This window comes from Neofelis nebulosa, chromosome 16 (genome assembly GCF_028018385.1).
Source record: "Neofelis nebulosa isolate mNeoNeb1 chromosome 16, mNeoNeb1.pri, whole genome shotgun sequence".
NCBI classification, from domain to species: Eukaryota; Metazoa; Chordata; class Mammalia; order Carnivora; family Felidae; genus Neofelis; species Neofelis nebulosa.
In genome coordinates, this window is record NC_080797.1 from 44,887,253 (window position 1) to 44,913,556 (window position 26,304).

Below are 26,304 nucleotides of genomic sequence, written 5' to 3' on the forward strand. Positions count from 1 at the left end.
AGGCTGGTCTTGTTGACTGACTCTGAAGTCTTGCTATTGACACCACGGACCCTGCCTGCTTCCCCCTACCTTGTCAGCTTTAGACCATTGGTCAGGAAGCCACAAGACCTTGGCTTGAATCCTGATGCAGAGACTTCCTAGCTGTGGATATAGCCGAGGCACAGGTCCCAAACAGACTAGATACAGACATTTGCCACTGACAAAATCCAAACGAAGGGATTTGGTAATGAATGGTGGTAAAACAAGAAAGGAATTTATTTCAGTGAGGCCAACACCAGGAAGACAGTGGGCTAGCATCTCAAAGACTGTCTCCAAAGTGCTGAGAATACTTCCAAGTTTATATAAGGAAAATGTGGGACAAAGGTCAGTGGGTACATGCAGGTGGGCAGTAAAGGTCAGATCATCATTGTTTTGGGGTCCATCATGCCAGATCTTGCTGGCTCAGGGCAGTCCATGTTATTTGAAGGAGTAGTCTCAGTTCCCATCACAGGATGCTTTGATCACAGAGTCTTTTGCCTGAGTTAAGAGATAAGCAGAAAAGAAGAACTTAGAAAGTTTGAGGTCAAAATGGAAGTAGCTGAAGTCCTCTTTCACTGGTGCTTGGTCAAGTCAGCTTAGCCCCTTTCTTTGAGCTTGAAATTCCTTATCTGCAGAATGAGATTTCATCAGTTTCCCCCTTTGGCTGTTGTGAATATTGAATGAGATAATATGTGCAAAAGTTGCTTTTCCAGTAACTAGTACATGAGTCATTCTCAAGCCATATTAATTGAAAATGGATGCTTATCTGTTCAGATATCTGAGTCCATATAGCGTCCATATCTTCCAGATTCTTCCAGTCTTAGCCTTCACTGCCTAACCCTTCATCATTGTTGTTTATACCCCTTCATGTGGACACACTGACCTTTGCATGGGATGCCTGGAATATGATTTGTCTCAACATTCTAAGTTTGCCTGTCAATTAAAATAAATTTAGTGAATTTCTCAAGCCTTCAAGGTTAATTTCTACTGGAAAAATCCAAATGCAAATGAGGCATCTGGTTCTCATGTGCAGATGGTTCATGCATTACTTGCATCTTTGTCAAATAAAGCTAATGTGAAACCTCATGTAGATACAGTCCACTTGTCCTCTGTTTTCTGTGTTAGGGATTAGAAGGATATGATGAAAAAAAAAGACAAGAGTATGATGAAACTCTTTTCTGAAGTAATTTGATTTGTGTTTTGCTGTAAGTTGAATCATTTTTTCTTAGCAGATTTTTTTTTGTTTTTCCCACGTGTGTGGCACTGTTTGCAATTCTATAGGAAGTTCAAGAAAACCATAGTGTAAATTTTGCTCCAAAAGGTAACATAAACTCTCTCACAAACCCTATCTTTTTATATACAGAGTCTCAAACTGTGGTTTGCCAATCCTAGGGCTGTGTTTTCTAATTGGAATCATGATTCCCAAACTCTGGGTCTGATTATTAATTTAAAATCAATAAAATTCAATAAATATTAAATAAATGCTACCATTAGCTGTGGATTATCAGTGATAAACAAAGTTCAATCCTTGCCCTTCGGAAGAGTTTAGTTTACTAGGGGGAGGCAGACGAGTAACTGGATAATTATGTTACAGTATGATCAGTGCAAATGTCAGAGCTATAAGAAAAAATTGAACACGCACACACATATACACACACACGCACACAAAAGCTGGGGTGGGTTTTATTCCAGGTTCAAATGCCAGCTTCCTTCTCTGAACTACCCTAGCATTTTGTCTGAACTGCCATGATGGTCCTTTTCCATTTTTGCATTCTCCACAAATATTTGTAGAATGAATGAACAATTTCCTTACCTTTTCCAAACACAGGAAACTGGTATTTATAGCTGAATAGTTACTGTTCGATATCTGATCCTGTATACTGTTAGATAAGCTGGTAGCAAAGTGATAAAGTTCCTTGGAACCCCACCCCTGAGAACGTACATCTTTTCATGACCCTAAAAGGGATAGGAGCTTTAATGAAATGCGTACATAATAATAATAAAAAAAAATAACCCACCTCTGGAACTTTAAACATGTCTGATTTGGCAACACATCATGCTAGAAGATGAAGAAGGGGTCATAGGAAAACCAACTTAAAGGATCTTTACAAACATCCATCCAAGAACACCCTGCTGTTCCCTTCCTTAGCCCATGGTCTCTTTTTATTTCTCAGTTCACTTGTTCAACTCCCATGTTTAACCTGGCTTCTATCTCCACGTCTGAACATTCTCAGATTTGAAGACCTGCCCTATAACCCTCACTTAATCTTTGCTTCCACCTTTACTTTGCATTCTTTCTGCCCTCTTTCTTTTTAAGTTTATTTATTTTGAGAGAGACAGAGACAGAGACAGAGAGAGAGAGAGAGCATAAGCAGGGGAGGAGCAGAGAAAGAGGGAGAGAAAGAATCCCAAGTGGGCTCCATGCTGTCAGTGCAGAGCCTGATGTGGGGCTTGAACCCACAAACCGTGAGATGGTGACCTGAGCTAAAGTCGGACGCTTAACCAACTGAGCCACCCAGGTGCCCCCATTCTTTCTGCCCTCTTGATATCACTGTTAACTATAGCTTCAAATAAAGGACCCCTACACAATGGCTTCCTCCCTGAGATAGACTGACAGGCTGGTTGGGCCTTCTGTCTTCCCCGAAAATTAGGACAAATAAAGGAAGTTGGGATTGAGATGTCTGAGTCCCACATATGCCACTTACCAACTGTGTGATCTTAGATAAGAGTCTTTGCCTTTCTGTATCTACATGCCCATCTGGAAAAATAGGGTTAATATTTCATAACCACTCAGGTGGCTCTGAAAATGAAAATTGAATAAACTTACAAGTGTCTGGGACAAAGATGACATTCAACAAATGGTAGTTTTCTCCCTTGTCACCTCTCCTAACTATGGCCTTTGTTTCCTCCCAGGCCCTGAGGTCAATGTGACATTTCTCCTAAGGCAAAAGGATTAGGCAGGCCCCTTTCTAGGGAAATTCCAGACTCACCTACCTTTGGTGCTTCCTCCTGCTGTTCAGAATTGTTTTCTGTCTGCTCTCTCAGTTCATCTCAGGAACATAGGCGTATTCCTCAATCTAACCCATGCCAATTATTTTGCAGCTAACTCATTGATAGTTTAATATGACACAAATCTGTGTATTGGTAATACCAAAAGAGTCTAGTTAATCAACAAAAAAGGACTTGTGATGTGTTACATTATTTCCATTGGTATAAAACAAGGATGTCCTGGCCATCTTATTTTTAACTTGTGCCTTAAGGATTTTATGTTGCCTTTGTGTATACATAATTCTATGTACATGAACTAAGCTGCGAGAATATTTTTGCACCTGGACCTAAGTGGCTCCTTATCCCCTGAGCCTCACTCTGCTGTCCTCTTGAAGAGGGAATGGTAACCCCCTGCCCTTGTGCACTCAGCAACAGTGTGGGAGCACTAAGAAAGAAATGCAATTTAAAAGATTTCTCAAGAAGACCAAAAATGCATTCTAAGACATGGAACCAAAAGAATATGTCAAAAGGAGCCCAAGTTTTCAAATGTTTGATTTTTACCCTCTACTCTCCCAAAATGGGGGCTAAACAAATATCTTTTGCCCTTGATCCTTAACCATCCTTAGGGGTTGAGAAGGCAAATGGGACACTTGTCACCCCAAGTATTAGGGTTCTCCAGAGAAACAGAATCCATAGAACACAGTGTGTGTGTGTGTGTGTGTGTGTGTGTGTGTGTGTGTGTGCATCTGTGTGGATTGGAGTACTGGAAGATCAAGTTCTTGGCAGAATGTTCAAATATATTTGGGGCAGCGTAAGTCTGAGATCCTTCCAAAAAGGCAGTTAATGTAGGAGTTCACAATATGAGGGAAAGATGAAGACAACTAGTTTATGTTGAATGATAAACTAGGAAGTTGTATGTATATAAAAGCTACATGTGTTCTTGGGGATGTTTTATATCCAAAGCGAGTGTTTGGTTTCACCTGATTTCAAAACTTTTTAGCCTAAAATGATTACAGTCATGCTGTCTGGCATGGAGTTTGGAATTAGGATTTTCCATCTGTTTGTATGCTGGAGAAACTCCATGATTACTTTCTTAGTATTCTTATGGGTATTCCTTCAACTCCCTTCCTATCAGGGTAGGGAAGGGGCCTTTTCTTTTTCCCACCAAGCACAAAGAAATGTCAGTCTTACTCCAAAATCACCTGGTTATTAAGATAAGTAATTCTGCCCTTAGCTGGTATAATGAGCTGTCATGAAATGTGGTTTTAAACACAGCTCAGAAATAATGTATTTATTGCTTACACTAAGCCCTCATTTCATATTCCTCCATTAACCACACCTTACTGAACATTCTCTCAACCTCAACTCAAGTGATCCCTGATTCGCCTTAAAGGCATCAGTTCCCCATATGGAGGCTCTCTGTATCCCTTTGTACCTTCAGGAGAGGAAGGAGCATGAGAGTTCAGAGTCTAGAGTTTTTAGGTGAAAATTCATGCTCCTTCATACCATCCAGCTTCACCATTATTTGTCTTTCATTTATGCTTCCAAATACTAACTTCCTGACTATCTCCTGTCATTCACTGAGTTTGGGTACCTATCTCCATCTCTTTCCCTCTGCCTCATGTTCTACCATCCTCCTGGATGATCCCAACATCCTAACCTTTTATTTAAATGTTTTCCTAAGGCACTCTGTGTCAGGCATTACATAAAGCAGCTGGGGGGAAAATTATAACATATATAGAGAGTCAAATATTATTTGAAGATTTTGGATAGGAGTTGTACACATTAAAATAAGCACAGGTAGGAGCTCCTGGGTGGCTCAGTTGGTTGGGTGTCCAACTTTGGCTCAGATCATGATCTTGTTCATGGATTCGAGCCCCACATCAGGCTCTGTGCTGACAGCTCAGAGCACAGAGCCTGGAGCCTGCTTCAGATTCTGTCCCTGTCTCTCTGCCCCTCCCCTGCTCACTCTCTGTCTCTTTCTCTCTCTCAAAATATAAATAAACATTAAAAATAAAATAAGCATAAGTAGAGTATGAAGTAGAATGTAACGATATGGAGGTTTTAAAGACAAAACAGAGACAGGTTGCTTATGACTAAGCCTCCAGACACCCAAGGCTTCACATTTATTGTGCTTTTTCTTTCTTGGTGGAAAAGTGTGACAAGTGTTAGCCCAGATTCTAAGTTCCTTGAACACCTCAATTCAACCACCAATTCCCATGGCCACATCCCCAGAATCTTATTTATCAACCAGAACTTGTTCATCTCTGAATTTTTATTTCCTAATGTCATAGTCTCTTGTGTAAACTTTGTCATTTTACTTGCAGGAAAATGGTGTTTCGTTTAAATTCATCTTTCATTTGATTCCTAATGAAATTGATTTTTTTTCATGTTTGTTGGTCATTTTGATTTTTTTCTTGTTCATTTTCCTACTTGGGTGTCTATTTCTTATAGCTGATTATCAGCAAAAACGTTTTATTTGATTTTTTGTCATTTTTTAATAAATAATTTTATTTTAAAAAACAACGAAGTTTTCAATTCAGTTTACTAAATTTTAAAAAATATTTTAAGGTGTGCCTGGGTGGCTCAGTTGGTTAAGCGTCTGACTTGAACTCAGGTCATGGTCTCACAGTTCGTGAGTTCAAGCCCCGCATCAGGCTTTGTGCTGACAACTCAGAGCCTGGAGCCTGCTTCAGGTTCTGGGTCTCCCTCTCTCTCTGCCCCTCCCCCACTCGCTTATGCTGTATCTCGTTCTCTCTCTCTCTCAAAAATAATAAATAAACATTAAACAATATTTTAAGAATAATTTGGTTAAAAATTCCATTACTGGGGTGCCTGGATGGCTCAGTTGGTTAAGCATCCGACTTTGGCTCAGGTCATGATCTCATGGTTCTTGGGGTCAAGTTCTATATTGCACTCTGCACTATGGCACTCTGCAGAGCCTACTTGGTATTCTCTCTCTCTCCACCCCCCCCTCCCCACTTGCTCTCTCTCTCTCTCAGAAGAAATAATAAATTTTAAAAAATACTATTACTTCAGGAGTAAACTGTATCTTAATTTTGTAGGTGGGTAAGTCTCATCTGGTAATTGACCTGTGTCCAGTTCTTCTGTAGTGGACCTTTTTTCTACCTGTGGTTGTTATAAATATTATATAGAGGCTTATTTAAGAATTTCTAAAGTCATTTTTTACTAATTTTTGTGTTCAAAATCTCATATTCCCTGAGAGAAGTTTTCTTTATGAAGACAGATTCTTTTTTTCTAAGATTTTATTTTATTTTATTTAAAGTTTATTTATTTATTTTGAGAAAGAGAGAGAGCAGGAGTGGGGCAGAGAGAAAGGGGGAGAGAGAGAGAGACAGAGAGAGGGAGAGAAAGAATCCCAAGCAGGCTTTGCATGGTCAGCACAGAGCCCAACTCAGGGCTCAAACTCACAAACCATGTGATCATGATCTGAGCTGAAACCAAGAGTCAGATGCTTAACCAACTGAACCACCCAGGCACCCCTTTTAATATTTTATTTTTAAGTAATCTCTATACCCAAAGTGGTGCTCGAACTTACAGCTCTGAGATCAAGAATCATATGCTCTACTGACTGAGCCAGCCAGATGCCTTTTTTTTTAATGACTAATCAAATGAAACATCTAGTTAATGATGTATATAGTGTCACCCCAGACTGTGGAACTACCAGGAACTTGGAAAAGACCCAAGTAAGTAAATCCCAAATAGACCTTTAGACCCAAAATGCATAGGTAGCAATACTCCCAATTTTGCCAGATGTTAAGGCAGCACATAATATTAGACTTTAATTTTAGGCCCAGTATTTAGGACCTTAACATTAGGGCCTTAATACTGGGATCTTGCACACAGCCTTCCTATCTTTGTTCTCACTGTGGGAGGAATGCCTCCCTCCCCTGTACTTTATAGTTTGTCAGAGGCTTACCAAAGCAGTTTTTAGTATAAACAGACCTTTCAGTTTTGTTTTACTATTCGTAGAATCCCTCTTCACAGGGAAAGCATCCAAATTATAGACATGAAGCTGTACTCATAAACCCAGCCCCTTTGGACACTAGGACTTTGTTTCTGGTAAAGCACATCTGTCTGCTTTCCCGGGGGTCCTCTCAGACCCTCAAGCAAATAGATCCATGGTGGGCCTTGCCCGGGAGTCTGCCCAACATTCACAGATGTGTCAGAATCTAGAGGTGGCCAGGGTCTCAAGCTGGCATCTCTGCCCACTAGCAGAGGGTATTCTGGAGCCAGAGGGTAAACAGTGGTAAAAATCAGGGAGAACAGCAGCTACTTAGCCTCTAGGGCAATTCCAGTCCATGCAGCCACAGGCATTTCTATTGAATGTTGCCACTCACAGCACTCACACAGGATCTGGAAGCCATTTGGAGATCAAAGGCACCCACAGACTTCAGCAAAGCAAAGCTAGGGGCAGCTTCTGGCTATACAAAGGACATTAACATACACATCTGTTTAAGAGGCTTGGAGGCTTCCTGGTGGAGTTTCTGGCTGAAAAGTTGCTGAAGAAAATCCATGGCTTCAACATTTTCTCCAAGCCCGTACTTAATTGGGTTTGGATCAGGACCAGGAACCACCCTTAGTAGAATCAATGGAGTGTCCAGAAAAGAGTCTGTCAAAGGGTAAGACATGAAGACACCCTCTCCACACCTTCTCAGCCTTCAGATAGCAAGGACTTGGCCCTCTTGACTGTTCAGGATGCAAATGGGATCCCTAGATACAGTGAACCCAGAATCCATTTCTGCTCCTTGGAGCACACAGCAGATTTCACATGATTCTCAGCTTTGGAGTTCCTGAACCAAGAACAAAAAAAGACACACTCAATTCTATTTCTTTTTTTTTTTTTTTTTTTTTTTTTTTTTAATTTTTTTTCAACGTTTTTTTTTATTTATTTTTGGGACAGAGAGAGACAGAGCATGAACGGGGGAGGGGCAGAGAGAGAGGGAGACACAGAATCGGAAACAGGCTCCAGGCTCCGAGCCGTCAGCCCAGAGCCTGACGCGGGGCTCGAACTCACGGACCGCGAGATCATGACCTGGCTGAAGTCGGACGCTTAACCGACTACGCCACCCAGGCGCCCCACTATTTCTTATTTAGTAACCTCCATTCCATCCTTTCCTTCACTTTGTGTTTTCTCCTCTATGCTCCATCTTCTCATCTCCCCTCCCATTCTTCCTTCTCTCTTCCACCCCTTTTTCTTCTCCTTCCTTCCCCTTCTCTTGCCCCCTTGCTTTTGCTGTTGAGCCTCTTAGAATTGAACTTTAGCAGAACTAAAGCAGAACTTTAGCAACTTAGAATTGAACTTCTAGCAATTGCTTAGAATTGAACTTTAGCAAACTTAGAATTGAACTTTGGCACGAAATTGTTTAATCTAGACTTTTGCTTCCTTCTTAAAATTTTTTAATGTTTATTTATTTTTGAGAGAAAGAGAGAGAGAGAGAGAGACAGAACCAGAGCATGAGCGGGGGAGGAGCAGATAGAGAGGGAGACACAGAATCCAAAACAGGCTCCAGGCTCTGAGCTGTCAGCATGGAGCCGACATGGGACTCAGACTCCCAAACCTTGAGATCATGACCTGAACCCGAGTCAGCCGCTTAGAAGAATGAGCTGCCCAGGTGCCCTGACTTTTGCTTCCTTCTTGATCAGGGTCCAGTGGTGCTTCATGGCCAAGAGGAAGGAGTGAATTCCTTTGGGGTTCATAAGTCTGAGCCATGTGACATTTCCTGTAGCAACCCCACTATCAACTCATCACCCCATGGAGAAGCTGGGCAAACTTCCAGAGACATGGATGCAGAAACAACAGGGGAGACCCACTAGGGGTCACTAGAGTGGGTTCTAAGAAGGGACAGGGCATGGAACCTGGAAAGAAACAACCTGTGATCTAATTCTGTCTTCTATTTGTGAGTCCTTGGGCAGGGCACCTTCCCTCTCTGTGCCTCAGAGTTCTGTCTGCAAAAATTAAGATGCTGGACTCAGAGGGCTTTTCCAGTACTTTAGTTTTTTGGTCTCTTTTTTTATGGCATCGCCATAAGACCATAGGCTTTTTCTCCCATAACAAATCTTATATTCTCTGATAAATGGGCAGGTTTATAATGTAAGCGACGCTTGAAAAAAATTTCCAAGTAGAGAAAGGGGAGAAATTCCTGTTTGAATCTGACCCCGGGGTAATGGGTGGCTGGTTTCACCCTGTCTTCTTCCCAGCCACCCACAGTCTCTGACTCCTGCCTCAGTAACTCCTCTCTTGCTGACACCACCCACTAGTCTGGGAAAAGCTGAGCTCTTTCTCTTTCCAGTGTGTGCCGGGGCGGGGGAATCTTCTTTTTTAGAAATTGCAGAAGATTTAGAGGTTGAAAACTGAATGTTTACTGGAAAAGAAACAAAAAAGTGAGTATTTCTGAATATAGGCTTCTGAACATGTTTGGGAACCAAGCTAAGAGCTACACTCTCTATCAAGATTGTTTTAGATCTACTGAGATCTTCGGACTCTCCAAAGACTCCCTCCCTCCAAGTTTTATAGAAACAAAATTACAGTGTTACCACAAGATATCTGACAGTCCCCAAACTGGCTCTGTGATGGGAATATGACCAGTGTTTACTAAATGTGGGGTCATCCCAGGGGTGGGCCATGGGAGCAGATCAAAGATAACCTTCGTTCTGCTGAGAATGCTCTTTCACCACCTACTCTGTTCCCCCAGACCACAGCTCTGGTCCTGATTGCTAAGTTCCCTTGTAGGAGAGAAATGTAAACACATCAGGCTCTCTGTTCTACAGCCAGTAAAGCCTCTGGGAATGGAAAACCAAATTCAGGAATTCATTTGGGGAAAGAATTGCTGTTAGTTGATTTGTTTCATTGTCATCAGACTTGGTTTTTATCCCTGATCATTATTACAGATGGCTCCCATTGCCCTGGCACGAGCCAGACCTACGTGAGGGGGGTCAGTTACAACCTTCTCCTTTGCTCCACTTCTATGGTGAGGGGCTGCCAGGAGCTGTGGGGAAAGGGGTGGGGCTCAGAGATGATTCTCATTTGGGGAAAATAGAATGAAATGTTAAGGCAAGTGACTTGTACTAGGAAATGCATTGTTGTTTCTAGCGAAGAAGGTTCTCTGAAAAAGTGAATTAGGATGGAAAACAGATAGTGCTCCTAAAACTCTCAGCAGGAAAATGAGCCAGTCTAGTTTCTTCTTTCTAAAATATCTCAATTCCACTTTCTTTAGTTGATGATACCTAGACCACACTGGCAAGAGACACCTCTGGTATTCACACTCCTATAGTACTTTATAAATTATACCCCTCATAAATTACTACAGAAGGAGATTAATACAGATTGCCATTATCCTTGTCGTTATGCCTGGAAATCTTTGGGATGGAATGAGATTGTCTTCTGATTTCTCTCTGAATGCTTTGTGATGATTATGACTTTCCCCAAACCTTGGAACTTATTTCAATAAACCCTGCTTTTCATTCATAGGTGGAAAACAAGTCCAAGTTACTTAATATGACTGGATGCTTTGGACCAGTGTTAGAAATGAGACACCATCTAAAGCTGCAACTTTCTGGTATGTGTTTGCTTTGCTTTGAACCTCATGAATGGGGAAGAAGGTTAGACATAAGTGTTATAATTTGGGTCCTCTGTTTGGAAACTCCAGTGAGTGATCCAAACGTACATAATTTATAGTATAAAATGGAAATTGCAGTGACTGTGGATAATATCTTTGAGCATTAATGTGTGCAAGAATGTCAATGATTAGAAAAACCAATTCTGGGAATACTGGGGATGCAGGGAGATCCCCCTCAAGCCACATTCTTTGATCCCCCTTGCTGCTATTTGAATGACTTCCTGCCATCGCTGTCACCCAGACCATTAAGGATTTATTCTTCAAAGATGATGCTTCTGGGAACATCATCTTGCCCATGAGTAATTCCTCCCTGATAAGTCCTGGGCCAGATGGTCAGAGTACAACTTTACTACAGTGTGTAGAAATACCAGGCTATAACTGCCCTCATGAGTAATGACATGCCTGGACTTACTGCTCACCTCAGCTCTGGTTGCCACAGTTTTTCACTGTCCTCTCCGTCTCAGCTTCCTGTTTCACCCTGTTTATCACCCCTCCAGTAACCTTCCCCTCCTCCTAAGCTGGAAGTCTCTCTTATGCTCTCCCTGCACCCACCCACTCCCCCCCGACCCCCAGCTGTCACAGACAAACGTCATCCTAGGTGTCTCTCAACTTCATAATGCTGTGTCTATGCAACATAGGCTCCACCCCACAAGAACAATCATTCTTGACTTGGCAGTCTCTCTGGGTTATGCACCCCCACACTCCCAGACCTAAAGTTTTCCTTTCAAGGCATCAAGCCCAGGAGACAAGGTCTAAGAAATACATCTCCAACCTGATCTTTCTTTCAGCTGCCCTACTTCTCTCATCAGAGCACTTTGTAAATGTATGCCTACAATTTCTCCAAATCTTCATATTTGTTTTACCCACCACACAAGTCGTCAGCCTATTTGGATGACACAGAGTTCATATTTCCATATGATATTTCATACAAATACATATATGTAAATCTAATTTCATTTGCATTAAAATATACACACATATATATAACAGATGCATTCATGTTTTACATTTTTAGTTATTTGAATGTGAAAGTGAAATGTGTATGTTATAACAGCTCAAAAAATGTAAAAGGGATTGAAAGCCAAATTACTTTTTTCCCCTAGCTTCACAGTTAGAGGTACCAATGGCATAGTGCACACAAATAGACTTATGGACATGTGTTTTATTCAAAATGTGATCATTTGACTATTAGCCTTTAACTCTTTTTTACTTGATATACTATGACTATTCTTCTTTAATATACAAATCTTTCAAAATTTTCTACCGTTTTTAGTTGACTCATTTTTAAGAGTAAGTAAAGATATGTAAAGCATGTCTCAAGAGTAAGAGCAATAAATGTACATTGTCAAACAAAAGTGTCAACAATGGAAAGTGGGCATACACCAGAAAGTATCTTATCTTTCCTCAGATCTCTAGTTTCCCTTTCTCAGAAACCACAACTTTTAGCACCCTTACAACTTGTTATTGAAATTTGGAACAATGGATCTCTTTCAAATAAATGTCTACCTCACTCCACCTCACCCCCCATGCCCCTGCCCCGGCTGCCTTTCTTTATACTCATAGGTTAGAAAAACACAGAAAATCCTTAAATGCTCAGGGTCTTCATGACCTCCCAAAGCACTAAATGGAAATCATTTTTCAGGGAAGGCCACAAATCATCTGCAGCTGATAGAAGAGTATTAGGTTAACTTGGAACTGCGATGAGCCATTACCATTACAAGTCTAGAGGACTGGAGCTTTTTTTCAGGTCACTGGCCTATTGAAACTATTGAAAGATACAAAACATCTTCATAAATATAAGCACATATGTGTTTGCATAAAATTGTAAGAGGCTCACAGATGTCCTGAGGCCCGGCCAGGGCCTCCAGGTTAAGGGCACCCCTTCTTGTATAGAGGAGAAACTGAGGCACAAGTGGGCAAATATCACAGTATGAGACAAAGATGTAATTGAGACCAAGGTCTCCTGACTTAGTCCACTGCTTTGTTTAAATGGCATGGATATGAAGACTCTCTCTCTGTTTAATCTTACTCTACAATCAATAAAGAAGTAAGAGCATTGTGCAAATGAACAGCCTGGTGAATCTTTCTGCATAGTAGTCTATGGGGAGATGGGCTACAAGGTAGTTGGATGATAGATTGTATAATATGCCTGTTGTTCAGTGTATTAGTCAGGGCTCTCCAGAGCACCAGAACCAGTAGAGTGTGTGTGTGTGTGTGTGTGTGTGTGTGTGTAGATTTATTTTAAGGAATTGGTTCATGCTATTATGGAGTCTGGCAGGTCCAAAGTCAAGGTAGGCTGGCAGATTCAGGAAAGAGTCAATGATGCAGTTGAAGTCTGAAAGCCATCTGCTGCAGAATTCCTTCTTGCTTTGAGGAGGTCAGTCCTTGGTATATGAAGGCCTTCAAATGATTGGATTAGGCCCACTCATATTATGGAGGAAGAGCAAGGTGTTTTATTCAAAGTCCACTGAATCAAATGTTAATCTCATCCCCCAAATACCCTTCAAGTTGACACATAAAATTAACCATCACTGTCAGTCTTGTCCTGCTCTTTCTATCAGCTTCTTCAGATGTAGGTCACAACCCATGGGAATATATTTGAACCTGGAATAGCATTTCCTGGAATGAGAGGATGCATTTTTTTTCAATGTCCATTTATTTATTTTGGGAAAGAGAGTGTGCATAAGTCGGGGAGGGGTGGAGAGAGAGGGAGGGAGAGAGAATCTCAAGCAGGCTCCATGCTGTCAGCATTGAGTTGGATTCAGGCCTTGATCCTATGAACCATGAGATCATGACCTGAACCAAAATCAAGAGTCAGATGTTCAACTGACTGAGCCACTCATGCACCCCGAGAAGTTTTATTTTTATTATCTTCTGATGACGAAGCTAGAAATGTATAATTTCTAGTACAAACTAACTCACTAATGAGTTGTACGTATGGTCTAGTGATGTTATACAGGAACCAGAATTTTATACAGAAATGATACTAAATTTGAAAACTTCCTTGGAGTCTAGAAAGTATCAAGCATTTTAGTGTCCTGAACTTCTCCTTAAAGGAGTCATTCATTCTTCAGATAGGTATATAGTGGACACCGTCTATTGGCCAGGAGTTGTGTTAGAAATTGAGGAAGTATAACAGTTCTTATGTCAAGAAATTTACAGTGTCATGAGAAAAATAGACAAGAAAACTTCCCTCCAGCTTTCCCTCCAGTTAATGCTCTGAAAAAAGTTTACATAGTATGCTAAGGGAAGCACATTCTCAAGGATACCTCTTCTATCACAATTCATTGTCTCTTCATGTTTACAGCAAACACTTGCTTCTAAGATAGGGATGCAAGGATCCCTCCAGCTGACTTGCTTAACCTTCCTTATCTCTCTCCAAAGTAAGTTTTTTAGCTCTAGAATCCAGTGGTTTCACCAGAATAAAATTATTTCAATATTTTCCAGGTGCAATGCAGACTGGAGAATGAGGAGTTTGGGCCCAGAATATAATTTATTGCTTCATCTGGGGAGGGAAGCCACATGGACTGATTTGGATCCCCAGAAGCAGAGCCTCTGGCATCTGCATAAATTTAGAAGCCCCTCTAAGGGAGGCAGCTGGATATATGATGGAAATAAGGGTTCCATTAATAAGATCACTGTGTTGTACTGTTATGTTAGCAATTATCACAGAGGAAGTTCGTCTGGGATTAGGACCAGATTTTCCAAAGCTGGACTTGTAAACACCATGAAAGTAGACTTTCCTGTTGGTGATAGAAAGACTGACATTTAACAGCAGACTTTTGTGCAGCAAAGACAGGTCTGATTATTCTGAAGCATAACCAAGAGTGCAGGTTGATTAGATTATGGTTTCAAGGGTTTCAATTTCTGGTTCACTGAAATTTTACTTTAAGTACCTTTGTTCTGTGCTAGCCCAGTGGTCTCTGCAGCTGAGGGAAAGGTTCTAGATTGTGTTTACTATCTAAAATTAAACAGGGATAGTATCACACAGACTGGTTATGAAAAGCCCAGTTCTGGCATCCTAAGTTGGCTAAAAGTTCTGAAACCCACTGTACTTTTGTTCCAGAAGAATTTATATTCCAGTTCAGAATTAAAAAAAAATTTTTAAGTTTATTTATTTTGAGAGAGAAAAAGAGAGAGCAAAGGAGGGGCAGAGAGAGAGAGAGAGAGAGAGAGAGAATCCCAATCATGCTCTGCACTGCCAGCCTGGAGCCTGATGCAAGGTTCAAACCCATGAACCATGAGATCATGACCTGAGCCAAAATCAAGAGTTGGAGGCTTAACCAACTAAGCCACCCAGGCACCCCAGAATTAAAAAAATTAAGCAATGGACGCAGTCACTGAATATTCAGAGTGGGAGAGTACATGCTTATTATTTTCCCAAACTTGAAACAGAATGAACAATGTGGTTTACTTTTGAGTCAACAAAATAAAATATTGTTGGAAAACAACCTATTACCCAGAAGAAAAGGAAATGGGGAAGAAGTCCAATTAGGTTAATCCCAAAGAATATTTTGACCTTACCTTACTAACTTGTCCTCATAAAAGGGGAACCCAAAATCACTTATAAAAATAATTATCATGGTAGTATGAATTAGGTATGCTTCTGATATTATTCTGTGCATTATCACAAAAAATTCAGATGTCCTTTTGTTTCAAGCTAATTATCTACAAAACCAAATTTCAGACACATTCTGGAGGAGTTTAGCAATGTATAAAAATTGGCTACAGGGGGGCCTGGGTGGCTCAGTCAGTTAAGCGTCTGACTTCGGCTCAGGTCATGGTCTCACGGTCCATGAGTTCGAGCCCAGCATCCGGCTCTGTGCTGACAGCTCAGAGCCTGGAGCCTGTTTCAGATTCTGTGTCTCCCTCTTTCTCTGACCCTCCCCTGTTCATGCTCTCTCTCTGTCTCAAAAATAAATGTTAAAAAAAAAATTAAAAAAAAATTGGCTACAATTAGCCAATTCTTTAAAAATATTGTGGAATAAGGGTGCCTCGGTGACTCAGTCAGTTACATGTCTGACTCCTGATTTTGGCTCAGGTCATGATCTCACGGTCATGAGATTGAGCCCCATGTTAGGCTCTGTGCTGACAGCATGGAGCCTACCTGAGGTTCTCTCCCTCTCCCTCTACCCTTCTCCAGCTTCTGCTCTCTCCCTCTCTCTCAAAAGAAATAAACTTAAAAAAATATTGTGGAATAAACTTACAGGCAAATGGTGAAACATAAGGTTTAAGAAAGAGCAGAGACCTATGTGAAGTCAGTCATGATCCTAGTGCAAAAAAAATATTATTTCTAATAGTATTAAAAATCACTGACATTAATAATTTTAAAACCCAACGGACATGCTCTTTTGCTGGGTGATGTAAGCAATAACATGAGCCACTATTTGTGATGGTGTTGAAACAGGGTTCAATGATGATTACATTGGCAGCATATCCTTGGAAGTCTCTTATTGCTTCAAAAAACAAGAAAAGGGGTGATGCCATAGTGAGAAATGTTTTCTTTAGCAGTGAGTCTCATTGAAGTCTATGGAGTGATTGGCTTTATCCAAAAACACGACATGAAAAGACATCTCCGTGACCCTGGATATTGTGATTTAGTAGCTCAAATATTTTGGTGGATTTGAGCCCAAATTAACCAAAATAGGGTTTCTGGAAAAATATTAAATGGCTAGTAGATATGAATAAGAATGTGATATACTTTATACAAATCCTAATAGTATAGAAATTTAAAACTGCTCTACAGACTTCCCTGCTTGTATCTTCACCTTCCTTTAATCTCATTGGCTCCTTCCCTCAACTTAGGAATATGTTTAATTATGATTTCTTAAAAGCTTCCTTTAATATAGTTTGTCATTCTAGCTATTATTTTTTTACATTTCTATTACATGCAAGATTGGTATATTTTCATTATATGTAGTTCCTTATTTGCATCATTTTGAAGTCACTAAAGTTATCTTCATAATAATTGTTCTTGCTCAAGTCATCAATGACTTCCTGACTTACAAATGCCAAAATCAATGGGTTCGGTCCTCATTCTATTTGATCACAAAGGCACTAATACTACCCATAGTCTCCTTTTTTAAAATCATCTTTTGAAACTCAGAGAACATTCTTTTCTGGCTCGCCTCCTATCTCTTTCTTCTTTATGTGACTTCTCTTCCTCTTCCTGAGAGATTCCTTCCTAGTCTTCTCCTCAGTCATTGTGAACAATCTCACTCCTCCTGTGATTTCTGCAAATACATATTCTTGGCCCATGATTCTCAAAGCTCAATAACCATTCATAAGCTCAATGATCATTCGTTGAGGAAATTTTCCATACTAGGCACTGGGGGATACAATGAAGACAAGGTGTCTGGCTTCAAGGAGTTTAAAGTTGAGAGTGGAAACAGACATAAAGTCTTTATAGAGGGGAAGAATGAAATTATGCTAAATGAACTATTTGAACAGAGAGGATCACCTCCCTATAGCTCCCATCTCCCTTTCAAACTTCACACACATATTCTCAACATCTTCAACTGGATATTTCTGTCACCACAAACGTAATATGCTGAGGTGAGAATCATATGTTCCTCCAACCCACACTTGCCTAGCACCCTAACCCCTCATCTTGCACTGATATTCCCAACTTGGTTGATAATAAAACCATACCTGCAGGTGTCCAAGTGTGAAGTCCCATGTCCCTTTTCACGTATTTGCTCTGTCTCACACTTTATATTCACATAATCACTCCCTAAGCATTTCTCAAAACTATTGTTTTCTCCTCCTTTTCATAACCTGTGACCTTTCCTTATTTTCATCTCTCTTCCCCTCTGCACAATATTATTTAGTCTTCTGACTGGTTTCCTCATTCCTTAAATCTTCCCTCCCAATCCAGATTATTATTAGAAATAGCATTCTACATCTTAGGGTTGTTATTAATTTCATTCATCCAGACATGTGGTCAACTTTTTTTGTTCTTTAGACATGTGGTCATCTTAAAAATTCTTTGTTAGGTACCATCCACTCTGCTAGGCACTGGGGATATATATATGTGTATAGAATCAATTCATAGCCTTAGGAAACTCATGATCTAATGGGGGTAGAAGGTCATTTAAACATCAGTATTCATAAATATAGGCACTGAATATTAAGTATAATGTTTGAAATATAAGGCAAAATATCAACCGAGCCATTAGAGAAACACAAACAAAGAGCCCAAAGATTTAAGAGAAATGAGAGAAACTGCCATTGGCAATGTCAAGAAAGTTTCTCTACAGAAGTCTTGTAGCTGTGTCCTACCCTCTATTAGGGATTCTACACGGGGACTCCAAAAACCTTAGAATCCCAAAGGTGAAAGAGCTTAATATTTATATGTTTAGAAATTACTATTCCAGGAATTATAAGATGCCATACATGCATTAGTCATTTGATATTTATAAGAAACCTATAAGATAGATGTTTTTCATCTCTATTTTATAAATGAAGGAACTAAAGCTTAAATAAGTTAATTAATTTGTCTTTTATTCATCTGAGAGATGAATAAAAGAAACATTTAAAAAAGTCATAGGCAGCAAGCCATTCATAAGGAATGAATGCCAGAGTACTCAGAGTTAGTAACAGAGGGATACCACTCTCCCCGAGACCCAAAGGGGCAGAGGAAGGAGTGGCCACCAAGACCTGACACAGAGAGCTGTGTGGTGAGAGCCACCTGACCATTGGAGGATGCCATCAACCAACAGTGACCCTGTAGTGGGGAGCTACAAGAATGAATATCCTGACCTCACTTTCCACTCAACCTCTGATCTCTTACAGTTCTTTGCATTGGGCAAACTGAACTGGAAGTCTGAGGGCAAGGTAGATCTTGGGAGAGGCTGGCAAATAAAAGAATAAGGTACATACGAAAAAATGGAATATGTCATCATGTTACTGTGGCTGAGACTATTAGGCATAATATTGCTGCTGTTCCTACACATAACAGTGAATCTTCAAACTAGCCTGACAGGTAGAGTCTTTTGAGTTCCAGGACTGTGTCTCATACAACTTTCTATTCCCAATGTCTAGCATGAGACCTAGTATGTTAGCAGGCTCTCAATGCATGCTTACTAAATTAACTTGAATTAATAAATTGTGTTGCCTGATAGGTATGAACCTAAAATGTTTCAGAAATATAATTTTCACCTGGGGGAGAGGGTGCTCCCAAATTTCTCAGATTCTCAGACTCATAGTAGGAGTAGAAACTGGATAAAGGCTTGAAAAAATGTGATTAGATAACTAAGAGAATTTGTGTGTGGCTGCCTAGAACAATCTGTCACTTGTGGACATGCAGCTTTGATTTATTCCTCATGAGGTTCCCTGGGAAGAGGGAAAGGAGGCTGACTCAGCATGGTTGCATCTTTATTCACAATCACTGAACACATGCTGAAGAGCAAAGATGATGCTGTCAACACCTCCTTGCAGAGCAACGTGGAAGATTCCAACACAGTGCATGTTGCTGTAAACATACCCTCCAAGCAACGTGTAGTGAACAACGTGTGATAGAGACTCAGATCCCTGTCTCTGCCACCCACACATTTGTCTTCACGGCAGTCATGAAGACACTTTTTGTCACAAGAAGCTATTCAACAGAGTTAAAAGTCAGAGAATTCTGGATCCAAACACCCTTAAATGTGTTTTGTTGTATTCTTTCATTCTGCAGCTGAGGAAACTAAGACCCAACATTAAACACCAGTGGGATGCCTTACTTGCATTAAACCTGACAATGCCAACAAGTTCAGCCCCCTTACTAAGCAAACAGGTGCTGTGAAAAAGCTGACCTTTGCCTTTCAAATTCCTCTGGCTGATTTGGAATGTTGTTCTCATCCACAGCCTTACCTGTCCAAGCCTCCATTTTCTCATTTTATAAAAAGTATCATAATAGCCTCCCAAGTTTATAATGATAAAAGTGAGTGAATGCATGTAAGGTCTGTAAACCCTAAAATGAAACAAAATCCATTCAGTGATTCACTAATAAATGAATGATATTCACTGACAGCCAACACTAACACTCCTCCACTCGGGCTTTGGAGATCAGCCCCTCTTCAAGGATCTTGTCCTTAAAAGTTTTCTTTCTTTTGCTTCATCATCAAACTTTTTATTTTAGGGGTGCCTGCTTGGCTCTGTTGGTTATGTCTGTCTCTTGGCTTCAGCTCCTTCTCTCTCCCTCTCTCTCCCTCAAAATAAATAATAAAATTATTTTTCACAGAAAGCCCTTTCATTTTAGAGTGGTTTTAGATTCACAGAAAAATTGGGAAGATAGTTACAGAATTCCCATGTACTTCACATCCTTTCTTTCTTGTGGACCCTTGGTATTAGTGGAACACATTTTGCCTCCCATCTTAAAACAGAATGACGTCACCTTTTTCTTTCACATCCTCTTCAATTATTACTCCATTTCACAGGAAAACTACTCAGTTATTTATCTCTACTAATGGTCTTCTCTACTTCACTCTTACTATCGCCATAGCCACTTTTCCCCCCCGTGACTCCACTGATGTGACTTTGTCAAAGTCACGTAATCCTGTTGCTTGGTCCAGTGGTCACTTCTCCATCTTCATTTTATTCTGCCTCCGATCAGCTTTCAGTTAAGTTTCTCTCTCCCTCTTGCTTGGAAACCTCTATTTCCTTGTCTTCTGTGATAGCAGACCTCTTATATCACTGGTTGTCCCGCTTTGATCTCTTTTTCCAGCTGCTCCTCACTGCTTGCTCTCTGAATGCTGCCATGCCTCTGAGCATGGCCAAAGGTCTTATGTCTCCCCTGTCTATATTCAGTGTCTGGGAGACTTCATCCATTTTCATGACTTATCCACTCCAATGACTCCCACATTGATATTTCTAGTCCTTGTCTCTACTTTTAGGATTGAAATTGCATCTTCACTTGCTGAGTACCCATCTCCTCTTGGATGTTTAATAGTTATCTCAAATTTCGTACAGTGAAGACAGAACTCCTTATCATTCTCTGCCCCAACTAGTACCCTCCCTATCTCTCAACCCAGTAAATGGTACTACTATCCAGTTGCCCAAGCTAAAGAACCAGGCATTGTCCTTGGTTTTGTTTCCCTCAACCCTTCATATCCATTGTAGCAGCATGTCTCTTCAACTCTACTTCAGACATAGATCCTCAAACCATCCCCACTTCCCCATCTCCAAACATTCCACTCTAAGTCTTCTCAAGCCCAGCCTACTGAAAGGCTTCTAAAGTGGTCTCCTTGCTTCTTTTGCCTCTTCCTCCCCCCAATTACTCACTATTTCATACCTCAGTTTTAATTCCTCCATTGCACATGTAACTATTTTAAATCTCATTATTCATCTTTCTATTCTCCTCCCTCTAAAATGCAAACCTCTTGAGAGCACCCTGCCTATCTTGTTCACCACCAACCCCAAGGCCTTGACACTGCTAGCACATAGGAAGGAGTTCAGTAAATACATATTCAATGAATAAATGAATGAATGTGCTCAGTGATAGAGATGTCATGGGGAACAAACATAATAGCTTGTGATTGTTTTTACTACCTTCACAACAGGGTACTTTTGATACTGGCCATAGTATCATAGAACCACCCATTCGAAGCCACAGAGATATTCCCATCCTGCCTGGACACACAACATGAGTAGAAGAATGAGTTGTTTGTTGAGAGCTTTGTGGCGCATTAGTGGAGGGTGGGTGACTTCTAGACACTTGCAGGAGCCCTGGATAAGACCGACAGTTATGAGATGTCAGGACTACACATCTACTAGGCAGTGCAGAGGCATAATACCAGCAACTGAACATGTGCTCTGTGCTGGGAATGCATCTCAGTGCTTCCTTCATACCACTTCATTGAGTTATATACCAATCATTCCACAAGGTATTTCTTTCTTGCCCCCACTTTTCAGATGAAATAACTGATGCACAGAAGTGATCAAGTAAATTGAAGAAAGTTACAAAACTAGTAAATGACAAACCAGACATTCCAAAGCCTGTTTTCTCCCCACTGTATACTGCAATTTTGAGAACTATATAATACATATTCCCAGGTTATAATAGCATTAAGGTGAACCAATAATTGGATCGCAGGTCCCAGTAAGGCGAGAATTACCCAAATAACTCTTATCTGGGGTCGAATTCTGAGTGTCCCAGGTATTGGCAAGAAGAAGAATCTTTTTGTGAGAAAGTGGAATGATCATTAAAACGGTTCCAATATTAAGAATTAAAATGAGAGGGGCGCCTGGGTGGCTCAGTCGGTTAAGCGTCCGACTTCGGCTCAGGTCATGATCTCACAGTCCGTGAGTTCGAGCCCCGCGTCGGGCTCTGTGCTGACAGCTCGGAGCCTGGAGCCTGTTTCAGATTCTGTGTCTCCCTCTCTCTGACCCTGTCTCAAAAATAAATAAAATGTTAAAAAAAAAAATTTAAAAAAAAGAATTAAAATGAGAATTTCCCCCCTTCTTATTCATTTCCCAACTCCTAGTAAATATTTACTGGTGTCTACTATGTTACAGGCACCTGCCAGAGGCTAGGGATGTAGTGGTGACAAGACTGACATAATGTCCTCTTAAAGTTTCTCTTGAGGGGCACCTGGGTGGCTCAGTCAGTTAAGCGGCCACTTCGGCTCAGGTCATGATCTCGCGGTCCGTGAGTTCGAGGCCCCTGTCGGGCTCTGTGCTGACAGCTCAGAGCCTGGAGCCTGTTTCGGATTCTGTGTCTTCCTCTCTCTGACCCTCCCCCGTTCATGCTCTGTCTCTCTCTGTCTCAAAAATAAATAAACGTTAGTGCTCGCTTCAGCAGCACAAATACTAAAAATAAATAAATGTTAAAAAATTTTGAAAAGAAAAAGTTTCTCTTGAAAGAAATGAGACTGCTTTCAGTTCTTCAATACATATGCCACTAAGTTCCAGTACCTTAATAGTAATGGGGTTGTTCTTGGTCTGGAGAGGCCACGGGTCCTACAGTGGTCTCCATGGAGACGATGCATTAATGATGAAGCTAGATGACCCCATTCCCATCTAGGCCATATTTGCTTCAACTTAGGAATGTGTCTTCCTTTAGTTAGTTAAGCTTTGCAAAATTTTCTTATAGTGGAGATAACCTTGGTACATTGTAAATTTATTGGATGGGTCTGCAAATGTTTTTTTTTTTTAAGTTTTTATTTTAATCACCTAGTGCTTATCACAAAAAGTGTACTACTTAATCCCCATCACCTATTTCACCAATTCCGCCCCCCCCCCCGCCACATCCTCTCTGGTAACCATCTATTTGTTCTATATAGTTAAGAGTCTATTTCTTGGTTTCTCTCTCTCTCTCTCTCTCTCTCTCTCTCTCTTTCTCTCTCATTCTCTCTTTCCCTTTGCTCATTTGTCTTGTTTCTTAAATTCCACATATGAATGAAATAATATGGTATTTTTTTTTCTGACTGACTTATTTCATTTAGCATTATACTCTCTAGCTCCATCCACATTGCAAATGGCAAGATTTCATCCTTTTTGTGGCTGAATAATATTCCTTTGTGTATATATACCATATCTTCTTTATCCATTCATCTATTGATGGACACTTGGGCTGTTTCCATATCTTGGCTATTAGAAGTAATGCTGCTATAAGCATCAGGGTGCATGTGTCCCTTTGAATTAGTATTTTTGTATTCTTTGGGTAAAATCCAGTAGTGTGATTGCTGGATCATAGGGCAGTTTTATTTTTAACTTTTTAAGGAATCTCTATATTGTTTTCCAGAGTGGCCACACCAGTTTGCATTCCTACCAACAGTGCAAGAAGGTTCCTTTTTCGGGGAAATGTTTAAGAAGTGGTATTGAGAGCCTTTGGGAAATTGATTGTAGATGAAAAAGATGAAGAAATGGAAGAGTCAAGGATGACTTTCTGGCTTTGGGTCTGAGCAGCTGGGTAATTGTTTTTGTCATTTATTAGAAGAAATGCACTAGAAGAGGACCAAGATGTTTTGTTTAGAAGAAAGATCATGAAGTCAGTTTTGGATATGTTGACACAGAGGTGCCCTGTGAGACATTCAAGTAAGATGCTCAATAAGCAGCTGAACACACAGGGTGGGATCTCAAAAAAGAGACAAAAAAAACCTAGGAAATTATCTACACATAATAATAATAATACCGTGAAAGTAGAAAAATATGTCTTATGAGAGGTGAACCATGGAATTCAATAATTCAGATGGAGGGAGTAGTTTTATATTGTTTACACAAGGCATTTTTAATTCTGTGGATTTGTTTTCTTTAACAATTTTCTTACTTTGGTAAAAAAACAATGAAAACAAAACAAAAAGCAAAGCAAACAAAAAAATCTGACACCACCTTCTCTTCTAATAATTGTCTTTAAACAAGCTCATCTTCCCTAGTTGTTTAGCATCAAGTCTGGTAACCATCTCCCCCAAGGGAAGGATGGAAGAATGGAAATTGAATTAAATTCTAACAGAATGAGCCAATATATTTTCCCTCCATTTATGTGCAATCTTGTTTCATCCCAGTTGTGACTGATACCTCTGATAAAAGAACCCTGCATCTGTGGCTGATTTAAACAGTGTTGTGCAACACATTCTCTGTCATGATCAAACCTTTTGGTCTTTTTCAATTTTTGTGTTGTTTATAGCTTTTTAATTTTTGCTTTTTCCCTTGAGAATATGGTGGGATACACATGAACTTTGAAACAGAAGGTCTAGCTTTCCATCCCAGCTCTGCATCTCAGTTGAGTAACTTTTAGTCCCTTCTCTCAGAGACAAGGTAATAACTGCCATCAGGGGCTGCAAAACTCACAGCCTCCTGCAAGGTGGGAGCTGGTGGCAGACACTGCCAGTGGCCTGCCCAATATCTATGCTCTCCTTTCTTTCCAACAGAACTCCAATTTCATTCAGGGTAGCAATGTGCCCAACTCTTAGGCTGAACAATATGAAATTGTTTGTCCGTTGAAAGTGCTGAAATATTGGCAACTTCATGTGGTTCATTCTAAGACAAACAAACAAAATCTCTCTTCCTCACTTTTCTTACTGTTAGAGGTGGCACACAGTTCTTCTGGTCAGTGATATCTTGCAGAGATGTGTGTGGAAGCACCCTTTCCTAAGAAAAAGTTGAAGCCTATTTTATCCTTCTAGGAATATAGACATGATGCCTGGAATAACAACTGACATATTGAAACTGTGAGGATAAGAACCATACACTACAAATGTTGGGGCAGAAAGCTAAATAATTTCCTTGACAAACCTCTTACTATTTTAAGTCATGGGTTATTTGGACATTCTGTTGCCTGCAACTGATGGAGATCCTTTCTGATATTGGGCTCACCAACTATGTTTCTCTTGACCTCCCTCTCAATAATCATCCCATTAAAAAAAGTCAAGATTACTAGGGCTCTGAGATAAGGTTTTTTCCTCAACTCTGAAGTTGAGAACATCTAGTTTCAGGCTACTAGGTGGAAAGATCTCAGCATGAAATAGTTATTTGATGAAATGACCTCATCCTCAGAACAGTCACTATCATTTCTTGAGCATATATGATGCCAGGCATTGTGCTAAGCCCTTTGCATACAAGGTCTCATTTAATTCTCAAAACAACTGTATAGAAAAGTAACACTAATTGGTGCCCATTTTAAAGGAGAAAAACAAGAGAGGTTAATCAACTTGTTCAAACCACACAGGTTCTAATTGACGAGACTAATTCTAATTACTCTTCTAATTCTACTAGAATTCATGTCTCTTTCTAGCCACTGTGCCACACTGCCTTGGTTCATTTCTTGTGCTATGACTAAGTCTGCTAATGGTTTCCCTCCATTAACAGTTTCCCTCCATGCCCAGTTGTTCATTTCATGTCTCTGTCCTACCTTTCTCTGTAACAATACTGTCCAATGGAAGAGCTTCCTGCAATGATAAAGATACTCTAGGGACAGATAGGTCTGGGTGGCTCAGTCAGTTGAATGTTTGACTCTTTTTTGGCTCAGGTCAATACAATAGCTATTACCCAATTTGAAATGTTGGTAATGCGACTAAGAAATGAAATTTTTCTTGACAAAAACTATGAGGTTATTTAGGAATAAATTTTGTTTTATTTTTTCCAGTTTTACTGAAATATAATTGATATATAACATTGCATTAGTTTAATGTGTACAATATGATTTGACATATGTATATATTACAAAATGATCACCACAATAAGTTTAGTTAACATCCATAATCCTACATATTTTTTTTCTTGTGATGAAACTTTTAATATCTCCTCTCCTAGAAACTTTCAAATATGCGATACACATCATTAACTATAGTCATCATGCTGTACATTACATCTCCAGAATGTATTTATCTTATAACTGGAAGTTTCTATTTTGGCCACCTTTACCCATTTCCTCACCCCTAACTACCCCCAGCCTCTGCAACTAGCAATATGTTCTCTGTTTTTTTGAGTTTTTAAAAGTTCCACATATAAGTGAGATAATACAGTATTTGTCTTTCTTTGACTTATTTCATTTAGCAAAATGCTTTCCAGATCCATCCATATTGTCCCAAATGTAAGGATTTTCTTCTTTTTTCATGGCCTAATAACACTCCATTTTAAAATATATACCCTATTTTCTTTATCTATTCATCTGGCAGCGGCCACTCAGGTTGTTTCTGTGTCTTGGTTAGTGTAAATAATCCTGCAATGAACATGGGGT

At 40.1% G+C, this 26,304-nt stretch overlaps 2 long non-coding RNA genes across 3 annotated transcripts in view; one reads left to right on the top strand and one right to left on the bottom strand.

The window, feature by feature from the left end:
* Positions 1-26,304, top strand: part of LOC131497298 (uncharacterized) — a 114,101-nt gene that overhangs the window by 35,733 nt on the left and 52,064 nt on the right. For both annotated transcript variants that reach the window (XR_009254879.1, XR_009254878.1), the window contains exon 2: positions 10,499-10,586. This is a non-coding gene — a long non-coding RNA (uncharacterized LOC131497298). The remainder of the gene's footprint in view (positions 1-10,498; positions 10,587-26,304) is intronic.
* Positions 243-11,207, bottom strand: LOC131497297 (uncharacterized). Its single transcript, XR_009254876.1, has 3 exons — positions 11,066-11,207; positions 7,475-7,820; positions 243-516 (listed from the first exon to the last, which is right to left on the bottom strand). It is a non-coding gene; the product is annotated as an uncharacterized LOC131497297 (long non-coding RNA).